The sequence below is a fragment of the Mustela lutreola genome, chromosome X, assembly GCF_030435805.1.
Source record: "Mustela lutreola isolate mMusLut2 chromosome X, mMusLut2.pri, whole genome shotgun sequence".
Classification (NCBI taxonomy): Eukaryota; Metazoa; Chordata; class Mammalia; order Carnivora; family Mustelidae; genus Mustela; species Mustela lutreola.
This window is the reverse complement of record NC_081308.1, coordinates 47,582,164-47,597,458: the sequence shown is the minus strand read 5'-3', so window position 1 is coordinate 47,597,458 and position 15,295 is coordinate 47,582,164. Positions and strand designations below refer to the sequence as shown.

The window sequence follows — 15,295 nt, the reverse complement described above, 5'->3', positions numbered from 1 at the left end:
TATCTCTGATTTAGTGTTAGGTAATCCACTTAACATGCATGTTCTTCATGTTGTGCAGACTCTATTAAGGAAAATACAGCACTGCTCTGTGCATTGGCTTACCTCATAAAATACTACTCTCTCCCATCACCAGACATTGTCATCAAAATCTTAACCTTGACATTTTGTTTCCTTTACCCACTGATGGGACATCCCACAATTGTATCATTAATACTAGATCATTCTCCTATCCTAAACTAGATTTATCAAAAAAGCCCACCTCCAAATTAACTTCACTCTTCATATTGATGACTCCTACATCCAGAAGGAAGACGGGAACTTCCAGGCTGGATATGCCATCACTGATCAATATAAATCTCTAGAATATTAAGCCCTGCCAAATGTCAAATCAGCTCAGGTAGCCAAGTTAATTGCTCTTACTTAGGTTTGTGTATGAGTAAAAGTAGAAAAGGTTAATATTTATACTGATAGCCACTAAGACTTTGGGGTGGTACATGATTTTGGTATGTCCTGAAACACAGAAAATTCATGACAGCAGCTGGTATTCCAGTCAAAAATGGGATCCAAATGGCAGAACTTCTGAAAGCATTGTTAATACTCCACCATACCCTTATAGTTAAAACTTAGGGATGAAGCACAAATAAAATCAAATGAATCTTGGGGAACTAAACTATTTGGTAAATATGTCAAATTACCAGAATCTTCTACAGTCACCCAAGAAATTGAAGCAATTTCCAAGATTTGGACTATGCTCCTAGATCCTACATCAAGACCAAAAAGCCATGATGGGATTTTCACTATCCCTTGAGAGAGAGAGAACTTCTTTTCCTAAGGAAAATATGAACTTTTTCATAATCTTCATAGACAAACAGCCTCAGACTCATAAAGAATTGAATGGAGGAAATTTGGTTGATCTATCCACTCAGATGGACTTGGAAAACACCAAGAAAACTACTTGAGAGTTTTGAGAGTAAAGTCTACTTCTCAAGCCATTGTCCATGGTTTACAGAACATGACGAACTATGTAAAGGATAAAATGCAGGCTATAATAGGATAAAATGCAAGCAATAATACACAAACAGGGAAGGGGGAGGAGCAAGATGGTGGAGGAGTAGGAGACCTAAATTTCATCTGGTCCCAGGAATTCAGCTAGATAGATAGGAAACAATTCTGAACACCTACAAACTCAACAGGAGGTCAAAGAAAAGAACAACAGCAATTCTATGAATGGGAAAGAGACCACTTTCTGGAAGGTAGGACGTGTGGAAAAGTGAATCTGAGGCAATATTTGAGAAGATAGACCACAGGAAGGGGAGGGAGCCTTCATCATCTGGCTTTCTGCAAGAGATAGAGCAGTGGAGCACAAAATCAGAACTTTCAGAAGTCTACTCCACAGAGGGACACCACTCCAGTGGCTAAGCTGGTGGGTGGAGTCCTTGCTGGGACAGTGTGGTCTCAGGACACTCAGGGTCACAGAAAGACTAAGGGTGCCTGAGTGTGGCAGAGCTCTAAAGTATGGGAACAGGAAAGCTGACTGCAGAGACAGAGCCAAGGAGTGGGCTGTGTGCTCAGGGTTGCCATAAACCACAATCAGAGGCACGGTTGGGCCCCTGCTCAAAGAGCAGGGGCCCAACAAGTGGCCCTGGTGAGACTCCCCCTTCCTCCCCTGTAAGGAGCAGCACAAGAGCAGAGAACAGGAATCTGTTGAGTCTGGAGACTCCAAATGGGGTCATATGCCAGAGATAGAAATGCTCAGTCACAGGCCAGGTGAGAATGGAGTGCATCCATAGACCAGGGAGAGAGAAGTGATTGACTACTTTTCTCTGAGGGCTCACTGAGGAGTAGGGTCCCAAGCTCTTGGCTCCTCTGGGACCAGAGACTGGGAGGTCACCATTTTCATTCTCGTCCTCCAAAGCTGTATGGAAAGCTTTTAGGGAACAAAAGCTACAGAGAGCAAACCCCAGCAGACTACTTAGCCAGGCGCTTCACAAGGGTGATGCAATTCCGCCTGGGGCAAAGACATTAGAAAGTCACTGCAACAGGCCCCTGCCCCAGAAGATAGAAGATCAGGAAGAACACCCAGACAAGACCAAGTCTACCAATCAATGAGAACTGCAAAACTCCAGCGCTAGAAGAATACAGCACATAGAATTCATGGCTTTCTCCCCATGATTCCTTAGTCTTTCAAAGTTAATTTTTTAAATTTTCTTCATTTTTTTCTTTTCCACTTCTTTTTTCTTTAAGTTTTTCTTCTTTCCTTTTTCAACCAACATCTTATCAATTCTTTTTTTTAAATCTTTCTTAATTTTCATTTTCACAGTCATATTCTATTCCTTCATTGTATTTAATGTTATTTTTTGTATATTTGTAAGTTTTTCATTCTTTAAAATTTGGGGATAAAGTTTCTTCTAACAGACCAAAATATACCCTAAATCTAGTGTATGGCTTTGTTCTAGTCTCCTGCCTGACCACATTCTTTTTTTTTTTTTTTTTCTAATTTTTTTTCTTTCTTTTTTCAATGAAGTTCATATCAATTCCTTTTTTAAAATCTTTTTTAAATTTTCATCTTTACAGTAATATTTTTCTTTCTTTAAGATTTTGAGAGACAGTCTCTCCTAATAGACCAAATTACACCCAAAATCAAGTGTGTGGCCCTGTTCTATTCACCAGCTAGATCATATTCTTTCTTTCTTTCTTTCTTTCTTTCTTTCTTTCTTTCTTTCTCTCTTTCTCTCTTTCTCTTTCTTTCTCTCTTTTTCCTTCATTTTCCCCCCATTTTCGGGTTTCTTCTGATTCATTTAGTGTATATTTTTCTGGGGCCATTGTTATCCTTTTAGCATTTTGTTTTCTCATTCATCTATTCTTCTCTGGACAAAATGACAAAGTGGAAAAACTCACCCCCCAAAAAAGAACAAGAGGCAGTACTGACTTCTAGGGACCTAATCAATATGGACATCAGTAAGATGTCAGAACTAGAGTTCAGAATGACAATTATAAAGATACTAGCTTGGCTTGAAAAAAGCATAGAAGATACTATAGAATCCCTTTCTGAAGAAATAAAAGAACTAAAATCTAACCACATCAAAATCAAAAAGGTTATTAATGAGGTGCAATCAAAAATGGGGTTTCTACTCCTGCAGTGTTGGTGGGAATGCAAACTGGTGTAGCCACTCTTCAAAACAGTATAGAGGTTCCTCAAAGGGTTGAAAATAGAGCTACCCTACAACCCAGCAATTGCACTACAGGGTGTACATGCATGTGCATCCAAATGTTTATAGCAGCAATGTCCACAATAGCCAAACTATGAAAAGAAACTAGATGTCCATCAACAGATGAATGGATAAAGAAGAGGTTGTATACTAGCCATTAGGGAGATTCAAATTAAAACCACATTGAGAAAAAAGAAACCACATTGAGATACCATCTTACACACCGGTTAGAATGGCCAAAATTAGCAAGACAGTAAACAACATGTGTTGGAGAGGATGTGGAGAAAGGGGAACCCTCTTACACTGCTGGTGGGAATGCAAGTTGGTACAGCCACTTTAGAAAACAGTGTGGAGATTCTTTAAGAAATAAAAATAGAGTTGGGGCGCCTGGGTGGCTCAGTGGGTTAAAGCCTCTGCCTTCGGCTCGGGTCATGATCCCAGGGTTCTGGGATCAAGCCCCACATTGGGCTCTCTGTTCAGCGGGGAGCCTGCTTCCTCCTCTTTCTCTCTGCCTGCCTCTCTGCCTACTTGTGATTTCTGTCTGTCAAATAAATGAATAAAATTTAAAAAAAAAAAGAAATAATAATACAGCTTCCCTATGATCCTGCAATTGCACTACTGGGTATTTACCCCAAAGATACAGATGTAGTGAAAAGAAGGGCCATCTGTACCCCAATGTTCATAGCAGCGATGGCTACAGTCACCAAACTGTGGAAAGAACAAAGATACCCTTCAACGGATGAATGGATAAAGAAGATATGCTCCATATATACTTTGGAGTATTATGCCTCCATCAGAAAGGATGAATACCCAACTTTTGCATCAACATGGACAGGACTGGAAGAGATTATGCTAAGTGAAATAAGCCAAGCAGAGAGAGTCAATTATCATATGGTTTTGCTTATTTGTGGAGCATAAGGAGTAACATGGAGGACAATGGGGAGATGGAGAAGAGAAGGCAGTTGAGAGAAATTGGAGGAGGAGATGAACCATGAGAGACTATGGACTCTGAAAAACTATCTGAGGGTTTTGAAGGGGTGGGGGTGAGAAGTTGGGTGAGCCTGGTGGTGGGTATTATGGAGGGCACGTATTGCATGGAGCACTGGGTGTGATGCATAAGCAATAAATTCTGGTACACTTTTGCTGTGCAAAAGCTTTTGATCTTGATGAAATCCCAATAGTTCATTTTTGCCCTTGCTTCCCTTGCCTTTGGCGTTGTTCCTAGGAAGATGTTGCTGCGGCTGAGGCCGAAGAGGTTGCTGCCTGTGTTCTCCTCAAGGATTTTGATGGATTCCTTTCGCACATTGTCAAAATCAAAAGACAACTGACAGAATGGGAGAAGATATTTGCAAACGACATATCAGATAAAGGACTAGTGTCCAGAATCTATAAAGAACTTAGCAAACTCTACACCCAAAGAACAAATAATCCAATCAAGAAATGGGCAGAGGAGGGGGCGCCTGGGTGGCTCAGCGGGTTAAAGCCTCTGCCTTCAGCTCAGGTTATGATCCCAAGGTCCTGGGATCAAGCCCCACATTGGGATCTCTGCTAGGCGGGGACCCTGCTTCCTCCTCTCTCTGCCTACTTGTGATTTCTGTCTGTCAAATGAATAAATTAAATCTTAAAAAAAAAAAAAAAAAAAAAGAAATGGGCAGAGGACATGAACAGACATTTCTGCAAAGAAGACATCCAGATGGCCAACAGACACATGAAAAAGTGCTCCATATCACTCGGCATCAGGGAAATACAAATCAAAACCACAATGAGATATCACCTCACACCAGTCAGAATGGCTAAAATCAACAAGTCAGGAAATGACAGATGCTGGCGAGGATGCGGAGAAAGGGGAACCCTCCTACACTGTTGGTGGGAATGCAAGCTGGTGCAGCCACTCTGGAAAACAGCATGGAGGTTCCTCAAAATGTTGAAAATAGAACTGCCGTATGACCCAGCAATTGCACTATTGGGTATTTACCCTAAAGATACAAACGTAGTGATCCAAAGGGGCACGTGCACCCGAATGTTTATAGCAGCAATGTCCACAATAGCCAAACTATGGGAAGAACCTAGATGTCCATCAACAGATGAATGGATCAAGAAGATGTGGTATATATACACAATGGAATACTATGCAGCCATCAAAAGAAATGAAATCTTGCCATTTGCGACAACATGGATGGAACTAGAGCGTATCATGCTTAGCGAAATAAGTCAAGCAGAGAAAGACAACTACCATATGATCTCCCTGATATGAGGAAGTGGTGATGCAACATGGGGGCTTAAGTGGGTAGGAGAAGAATAAATGAAACAAGATGGGATTGGGAGGGAGACAAACTATAAGTGACTCTTAATCTCACAAAACAAACTGAGGGTTGCTGGGGGGAGGGGGTTTGGGAGAAGGGGGTGGGATTATGGACATTGGGGAGGGTATGTGCTTTGGTGAGTGCTTTGAAGTGTGTAAACCTGGTGATTCACAGACCTGTAGCCCTGTGGATAAAAATATATGTTTATAAAAAATAAAAAATTATTAAAAAAAATAAAAAGTTAATAAAGAATTACCATGTGACTCAAAAAAAATTCTGGTACACTGAATATAAATTTAAAAAATTAAAAATTCTCCAGAACAGATCACATCCTGGGCCATGGATCAGGCCTCAACCAGTTCCAAAAGACTGGGCTCATTCCCTGCATGTTTTGAGACCACAATGCTTTGAAACTAGAACTCAATCATAAAAGAAAAGATGGAAAGAACTCAAACACATGGAGGCTAAAGAACATCTTACTGAAGAGTGAATGGGTCAACCAGGAAATTAAAGAAGAATTTAAAAATTTCATGGAAACAAATGAAAATAAAAACATAATTGTTCTGAATTTTTGGATGCAGCAAATGTGGTCCTAAGAGGAAAATATATAGCAATACAAGCCTTTCTCAAGAAACAGGAAAGTTCTCAAATACCCAGCCTAATGCTACACCTAAAGGATCTGGATAAAGAACAGCAAAGAAAGCCTAAACACAGCAGGAGAAGAGAAATAATGAGGATCAGAACAGAAATCAATGAAATAGAAACCAAAAGAAGAGTAGAAGATATCTACAAAACTAGGAGCAGTTTCCTTGAAAGAATTAATAAGATTGACAAACCCCAGCCAGACTTATCAAAAAGAAAAGGCAAAGGGCCCAAATGAATAAAATCATGAATGAAAAAGGAGAGATCACATCCAACACCAAAGAGATACAAACAATTTTAATAACATATTATGGGCAACTATATGCCAGCATATTAGACAATCTGGAAGAAATGGATGCATTCCTAGAGACATATAAACTACCAAAACTGAACCAGAAAGAAATAGAAAACCTGAACAGACCCATAACCAGTAAGGAAATTGAAGCAGTAATCACAAATCTCAAAAAGTTGAAAATAGAGCTACCCTATGACCCAGCAATTTCACTGCTGGGTATTTACCCCAAAGATACAAATGTAGTAATTGAAGGGGCACATGCACTCGAATATTTATAGTAGCAATGTCCACAATAGTCAAATTATGGAAAGAACCTAAATGCCCATCAGCTGATGAATGGATAAAGATGATGTGGGATATATATATATATATATATATATATATATATATATATATATATATATATATATATTACAGCCATCAAAAAAAAAAAATCTTGTCATTTGCAACAATGTGGATGGAACTAGAAGGTATTATGCTAAGTGAAATAGGTCAATCAGAGAAAGATAATCATCATATGATTTCACCAATATGAGGAATTTGAGAGGCAGCATGGGGGGTCGTAGGGGCAGGGAGGGGAAAATGGAACAAGATGGGGCTGGAGAGGAAGACAAACCATAAGAGATTCTTAATCTCAGGAAACAAAACTGAGGGTTGCTGGAGTGGAAGAGGGTGGCAGGGATGTGGTGATTGGGTGATGGACATTGGAGAGGGTATGAGCTATGGTGAGTGCTGATGAATCACAGACCTGTACCCCTGAAACAAAAAGTACATTATATGTTAACTTAAAAAATCTCCCAACAAATAAGAGCCCAGGGTCAGATGGCTTCCCAGGGAAGTTCTACCAAACATTTAAAGAATTAATACCTATTCTCCTGAAACTGTTCCAAAAAATAGAAATGAAAGGAAAGCTTCCAAACTCATTTTAGAGGACAGAGCTACCTTGATCCCAAAACCAGACAAAGACCCCACTGAAAAGAAGAATTACAGACCAATATTCCTGGTGAACATGGATGCAAAACCTCTCACCAAAATACTAGCCAATAGGATCCAACAGTACATTAAAAGGATTATCCAAACAATCTGAGGGGTTTGAAGTGGCGGGGGGTAGGAGGTTGGGGTACCAGGTGGTGGGTATTATAGAGGGCACGGATTGCAAGGAGCACTGGGTGTGATGAAAAAATAATGAATACTGTTTTTCTGAAAATAAATAAATTGAAAAAATTTTAAAAATAATAATAATAAATTTAAAAAATTAAAAAATTAAAAAAAGAAAAAAGAAAATTCCTATGTCTAGTATAAAAAAAAAAGGATTATCCACCACAACAAAGTGGAATTTAGTCCTGGGCTGCAGGGTTGGTTCAACATCCGCAAATCAACCAATGTGATACCATACATTAATAAAAGAAAGAACAAGAACCATATGATAATATCAACAGATGATGAAAAAGCCTTTGGTAAAGTATCGCATCCATTCTTGATCAAAACTCTTCAGAGTGTAGGAATAAAGGGTACATACCTCAATATCATCAAAGCCATCTATGAAAAACCAACAGCAATTATCATTCTTAATGGGGAAAAACTGTTTGCCCTAAGGTCAGGAACACTGCAAGGGCTGTCCACTATCACCACTGCTATTCAATATAGTACTAGAAGTCCTAGCCTCAGCAATAAGGCAATAAAAAGAAGTAAAAGGCATCCAAATCAGCAAAGAAGTCAAATTCTCGCTCTGCAGATGGTAATATATATGTGGAAAACCCAAAAGACTCCACACCAAAACTGTAGAACTCATACAGGAATTGAGTAAAGTGTCAGGATATAAAATCAATGCACAGAAATCAGTTGCATTTCTATACACCAACAATGAGACAGAAGAAAGAGAAATTAAGGAGTGGATTCCATTTACAATTGCACCCAAAACTGTAAGATATCTAGGAATAAATCTAACAAAGAGGCAAAGAATCTGTACTAAGAAAACTATAGAATACTTATGAAAGAAATTGAAGAAAACTCAAAGAAATGGAAAAATGTTCCATGCCCATGGATTGGAAGAACATATATTGTGAAAATGTCTAAGCTACCTACAGCAATCTACAGATTTAATGCAATCCCCATCAAAACACCAACAACTTTAACTTTTTGAGGAACCTCCAAACTGTTTTCCAAAATGGCTGTACCAATTTGCATTCCCACCAACAGTACAAAAAGTTTCCTTCTCCACATTCTTTCCAACACTTGTTGTTTCCTGCTTTGTCAATTTTTGCCATTCTAACTGGTGTAAAATGGTATCTCAATGTGGTCTTGACTTGAATTTCCCTAATGGCTAATGATGTTTAATATTTTTTCATGTGCCTGTTAGCCAATTATATGTCTGCTCATGTCTTCTGCCCATTTTTTGACTTGATTATTTGTTTTTTGGGTGTTGAATTTGAGAAGTTCTTTATAGATCTTGGATACTGGCTCTGTATCTGTAGTGTCAAAACTTTATATATATGATTATACATAAAATTTTTATATATATTATGTCAAAAACTTTATATATATATATTATTATATGTTCATCACATGTAGCTACCATCTGTCACAACACTATTACAATATTATTGACTAGATTCCCTATATTGTACCTTTTATTCCCTGATTTATTCATTCCATAGCTGGAAGCTGTATCTCCCACCTCCCTTCTACCCATCCCTCCAACTCCTTCCCGTCTGGCAACCATCAGTTTGTTCTCTGTGTTTATAGGTCTGATTCCTCTTTTTGTTTATTAATTCATTTGTCTTGCTTTTTTAGATTCCACATGTAAGTAAAATCATAAGTAATCATAAGTAAAATCATAATCATATTTGTCTTTCTCTGACTGACTTATTTTACTTAGCATAATATCTTCTAAGTCTATCCATGTTGTTGCAATGACAAGATCTCATCCTTGTTTGTGGCTGTGTAATATCCTATTGTGTCCATATACCACATCTTCTTTACCCTTTTCTCTGTCAGTGGACACTTAGCTTGCATCCATGTCTTGGCTATTGTGAGTGACACTGCAAGAAGCATAGGGGTGCATGTATCCTTTCAAATTAGTGTTTTAATTTTCTTTGGGTAAGTCACTTTGAGTGGAATTACTCAATCATGTGGTAATTCTAATTTTAATTTTATGAGAAATCTCCATACTATTTTCCACAGTGAGTGTACCAATCTAAACTCCAACCAACAGTGCACAAGGGTTTCTTTTTCTCTACATCCTCAACAACATTTGTAATTTCTTGTGTTTTTTTTTTTTTTATTTCAGCCATTCAGACATGGGTAATATCTCATTGTAGTTTTGATTTGCATTTCCCTAATGATGAGTGATGCTGAGTATCTTTTCATGTGTCTATTGGCCATCTGTATGTTTTCTTTGGGAAAATGTCTATTCAGGCCCTCTGTTTTTAAAATGAATTGTTTTGTGTGTTGACTTGTATAAGTTCTTTATATATTTTGGATGTTAACCCCTTACCAGAAATACTGTTTCTAAATATCTTTTCCCACTTAGCAGGCTTCCTTTTTATTGTTGTTGGTGATTTCCTTCACTGCACAAAAGCCTCTTATTTTGATATAGTCTCAAAAGTTTAATTTTGCTTTCAAAGATGTTTGAAAATATTTAGAAAAATATTGCTATGACTGATGTCAAGGTAATTACTGCCTGTCTTCTCTTCTAGGACTTTTTATGGTTTTAGGTCTTACATTTAGGTCTTTAATCCATGTTAAGTTTGTTTTTGTGCATAGTGTTAAAAAGTGACCAGTTTCATTCTTTTATACATATCTGTCCAGTTTTCCCAGCACCATTTATTGAAGAATCCATCATTTCTCCATCATACATTCCTGCCTCCTTGTTGTAGATAAATTGCCAATATAGTTGTGGATTAGTTCTGAGATCTTTCTCTGTTCCCTTGATCTACGTGTGTATTTTCATGCCAATGCTATACTGTTTTGATTTCTCTATCTTTGAGTTTATCTTAAAATACAGATCTGGAATTGTGATACCTCCAGCTTTGATCTTTCCCAATATTTCTTTGGCTCTTCAGGATCTTTTGTGGTTCTACACAAATTCTGTTCTGTTAAAAAAAATGCTTTTTTTATTTTGATAAGGATTGCATTGAATCTGTAGATTGCTTTGGGTAGCATGGACATTTTAATAATATTAATTTTTCCAACCAATGAATATTGAATATCTTTCCATTTGTTTGTGTCATATTCAATTTCTTTCATCAATGTTTTATAGTTTTCAGAGCAAAGATCTTTTACCTTCTTGGCTAAGTTTTTCCCTAAGCAAAATTTTTAGCACAATTATAAATGAAATTTTTTGGGTGGTCCTGGGTGGTACAGTCAGTTAAACATCTGACTCTTGGTTTCAGCTCAGGTCCTGATCTCAGGGTCATGGGATTGAACCCTGTATCGGGCTCCTTGCTCAGTACAGAGTGTGTTTGAGACTCTCCTCCCCCTGCTCACTCTCTCAAATAAATAAATAAATATTTTTAAATGAAATAAAAATTAAAAATAAATGAAATTGTTTTCCTAATTTCTCCTTATGCTATTTCATTATTAGCATATAAAAACATTACTGGGGGCACCTGGGTGGCCCAGTCAGTTAAGTGTAGGACTTTTGGTTTCAGCTCAGGTCATGATCTCAGGGTAGTGTGATCAAGTCCACATTGGGCTCCACACACATCATGGAGTATGCTTGTCTCTCTCCCTCTGCCCCTCCCCATGCACAAACTCTCTCTTCTCTCTCTCTATCTTTAATAAAATAAATAAATAAAATCTTTTTAAAAAGAAACATTACTGAATATCTGTATTAATTTTGTATCCTGAATCTTAACTGAATTCACTTATTATTTTCAATCATTTTGGGGGGGAGTGAAGTCTTAAGATTTTCTATGTAGAGTATCATATCATGTGCAAATAGTGGCAGTTTAACTCATTCCTTATCAAAATGGCTGCCTCATTTTCTCCTTGTCTGATTGAGTTCATATCTTTAAAACATAAAGAATCATTTTTTATTGAAGCATAATTAACATATGGTGCTATATTAGTTTCAGATGTACAATATAATAATTCTACAGTTCTGTTCATTCCTCAGTGCTCAATAGCATAAGTGTACTCTAAATCACTTTTATCTATTTGTCTGATCCACCTACCCACCTCCATTCTGATGACCACCAGTTTATTCTATGCATTTAAAAGTCTGCCATGGGGTGCGTGGGTGACTCAGTCAGTTAAGTGTCTGCCTTTGGTTCAGGTCATGATCTCAGGGTCCTGGGATTGAGCCTTGTATCAGGATCTCTGCTCAGTGGGGAGTCTGCATCTCCCTCTCCTTTGCCCTCATTCATGCTCTCTCTCACTATCTCTCTCTCTCTCTCTCTCTCAAATAATTAAATATAATCTTCTAAAAAATAAAAGAAAAATATAACTCTGGAGTGTCTGGGTGGCTCAGTCATTAAGCACCGGCCTTCACCTCAGGTCCTTGGATTGAGCCCCATGTCAAGCTCCCTGCTCCATGGGGAGCCTGCTTTTATCTCTCCCACTCCCCCTGCTTGTGTTTTCTCTCTATCTTTCTCTCTCTTTTTCTCTGTCAAATACATAAATTAAATATTTTAAAAATATAAAAAATAAAAGTCTGTCTTGGTAGGAATATGGGGACACCCAGGGGCTGGCTGGGAGCAGTGGAGAGAGTGGAGGTAGTGGAAAGTCATCGGGGGAACTCAGAAGTGGAGGTGGTGCTTCCTTCCAACACTGCCATATCCACCCTTCCATGCCATCAAGGAGCCACTCTTCTGTTTGTAAAGATGAGCCAAGGGAAAGAAAAAAACACAAGGGTTTTAATCCTTCTCAGCCTGTAGAGATTGAAAAGACTGTGATTTTTTTCCAGTGGGAAGATGAAAAGTTGTCAGGGGCTAGATTTGCTGCCCAAGAAGCTCATAACCAAAGATGTCAGACTCCTCTATCCTGAGCACAGTGTGGGGAAAGTTACATGAAGTTTGTTGGGTTACCCTTGTCTCAGAGAATGTTTTGTCAAAGATGTCAGCAGTTGCTTTTGCCAGATGATTGAGAAAAGCATCATGAGCATCAGGTAGTAGGTGATATTTCTATCACCCAATTGAAAATACACAGTCAACTTTGTTATCCATTGAAAAACAGAAAGACAAATACCCAGTATTTGTTTGCTGATAGGAGCTTTCAGTTCTTAATAGAGCTACTTTCTACCCTTGGATTCAGAAGAGTACTATGAGTTGGAACACCAAGATTGCATGAGCTGATCATGTTGAAAGCATCAGGTGACAAGAAGTCTAACATTAGGGGCACCTGGGTGGCTCAGTGGGTTAAAGCCTCTGCCTTCAGCTCAGGTCATGATCCCAGGGTCCTGGGATCGAACCCCGAGTCGGGCTCTCTGCTCATCGGGGAGCCTGCTTCCTCCTCTCTCTCTGCCTGCCTCTCTGCCTACTTGTGATCTCTTTAAAAAAAAAAAAGAAGTCTAACATTAAAAGCCTTTTATTGGATGCTGATTTTTATATTCATAGTTTCTAGTGGAAGATAGGTTTTGCCACTATAGCATTTTTTTTAGAATTTTTAATTGTTTTTATTTTTTATTTTTTATAAACATATAATATATTTTTATCCCCAGGGGCACAGGTCTGTGAATCGCCCGGTTTACACACTTCACAGCACTCACCAAAGCACATACTCTCCCCAATGTATACAGCCATCAAAAGAAATGAAATCTTGCCATTAGCAACAACGTGGATGGAACTAGAGCATATCATGCTTAGCGAAATAAGTCAAGCGGAGAAAGACAACTATCATATGATCTCCTTGATATGAGGAAGTGGTGATGCAACATGGGGGCTTAAGGGGGTAGGAGAAGAATAAATGAAGCCATTATAGCATGTTTAACAATCATGTCTTTGATAGAAAGACTGCGTTTGAAGTATGAAGAACATTTTCATGGGAAGATAAAGGTGAGGGAGTCATTATGGTGACAGATCCTCCTTTTGGTGGTTTTGCTAAACCTCTGGTTATTACATTCAAGAAATAAATTGTTCTGTGGAAAGAAGATCAAAACCAAGAAAACCAACCACCCATATTCTGGATTTTTCCCCTAATTTTTTCAATCCCAAAGTTGTCTGTTTTTTCCAAGCTCCTGCATGCTGAATTACCAGATAGATTATGATAATCGTATACCTTATACACATGGAAAGACAGGTTGAAAACAGTCTCCTGTGCATATTTTCACCAATATTCCAACCAGCAAAATAATCCTTCCTATTGAAGAAGGGTACAGATTTTGCCTCTGTGTTAATGATGTTTCCTAGAAAATCAACACTGTGAGCACTGTAATCCTTATACATCCAAGGATGACAAGAATGGAACCATTGCTTTTCCTGCATAAAGTGTCTAAAACCTTACTGGATCCACTGTAGCATTTGCAGTCATTGTGCTCTTCCAGATCATTCTCACATGGGCCCCAAAGATGGCTGCTTTATTTGTGGTGAATTAGGTAATAAAAGTAGTACTTGTCCTAACATCTCTATATCTAAGAAAGTGAACAAAGCTATCAACATGCAGAAGCAAAGAAAAAGTAATAAGATGAAAATGGAGACCACTAAAGGACAATCCATGAATCATACATCTGTTACAAGGAAGAAAAAAAGGAGAGAAAGAGCCCATCTTTATCTTTGCTCTTAAATGTCCAGTCACTTGAGAATAGAGAAAGATTTAAACTCCAATCTTTGATGCCATTTTCTGAAAGTGCCACACTAGACTTAAATTCTGTCACTTTCAAGGGTATGCCTTTCAGAGGTATGCATCCTCCTAAGTGAGATAATAAGCAGGTAGTATTTGCTGGTTTATGGCCCACTCAGCAACCTCTATGATAACTTGGAGAGTTGTTCCATTCTTAGCTGGTTTACCATCTCTGTGTGTGCCTTTTTTCTCTCCTTAAATCTCTCCCAATCATATTATTTTGGCCTCTTTTGAAAAATGGCCATACAGCATTCTTTTGCAGAAAGTATCAGAAGAAAAATAAAAGTGAAAACTTAAGGTTTTGTTTACATTGAACAAGAGTATGTTGAATTAGATACAGAAATGTTTTTTTTAGATACAGAAATGTTTTAAGTTAAATATCAAAATATTGTATGATGACTTAAAACTCACTTTCAAAGAAAAGTATAATGAATAATTATTTATAGACAAAATCTGAAGATGATAGAAAGAATTTTGGCAAAGGTAGTCTAAAGATATAAAGCTTATAACTATGGTTTTATTATTAAACATTTGTTTTTCAAAAAAGGCTGTTTGTCTTTTTTGTTTTCTTTGTTCAATTGTTTTCTTAAATCCCATGGTATGGGAGTTACTAAAAAAAAATTTCTAAAAATAGGGGCCCTTGGGTGGCTCAGTCATTTAAGTGTCTGACTTCATTCGGCTTGGGTCATAATCTCAGGGTTTTGGGATTGAGCCTAAAGTTGGGCTCTCCATTCATCAAGGAGTCTACTTCTCTCTGTCTCCCTCTACCCCTCCCTCCACTCATGCCCCCTTTCTCTCTCTCTCTCTCTCTCTCTTTCTCCCCTCAAATAAATAAATAAAATCTTTTAAAAGTTTTTAATAGAATTATCAAATATTCTGAAAATTCCATTACTGGTTATTTCTCCCAAAGAAAATAAAAACACTAATTCATAAAGATATATGCACCCTTATGGTTATCATAACATTATTTACGATAGCCAAGATATGGAAGAGCTCAAGAGCTCCTCAATAGATGAATAGATTAAAAAAAAAAAAAAGATGTAAATATATTGGGACACCCGGTGGTT

General features: G+C 37.8%; 1 pseudogene; it reads left to right on the top strand.

Annotated features, from left to right (window-relative positions):
• The first annotated feature begins 12,121 nt into the window (after nt 1-12,121).
• Nucleotides 12,122-14,183, top strand: LOC131820959 (rRNA N6-adenosine-methyltransferase ZCCHC4-like; annotated as a pseudogene).
• Nucleotides 14,184-15,295: the final 1,112 nt, after the last annotated feature.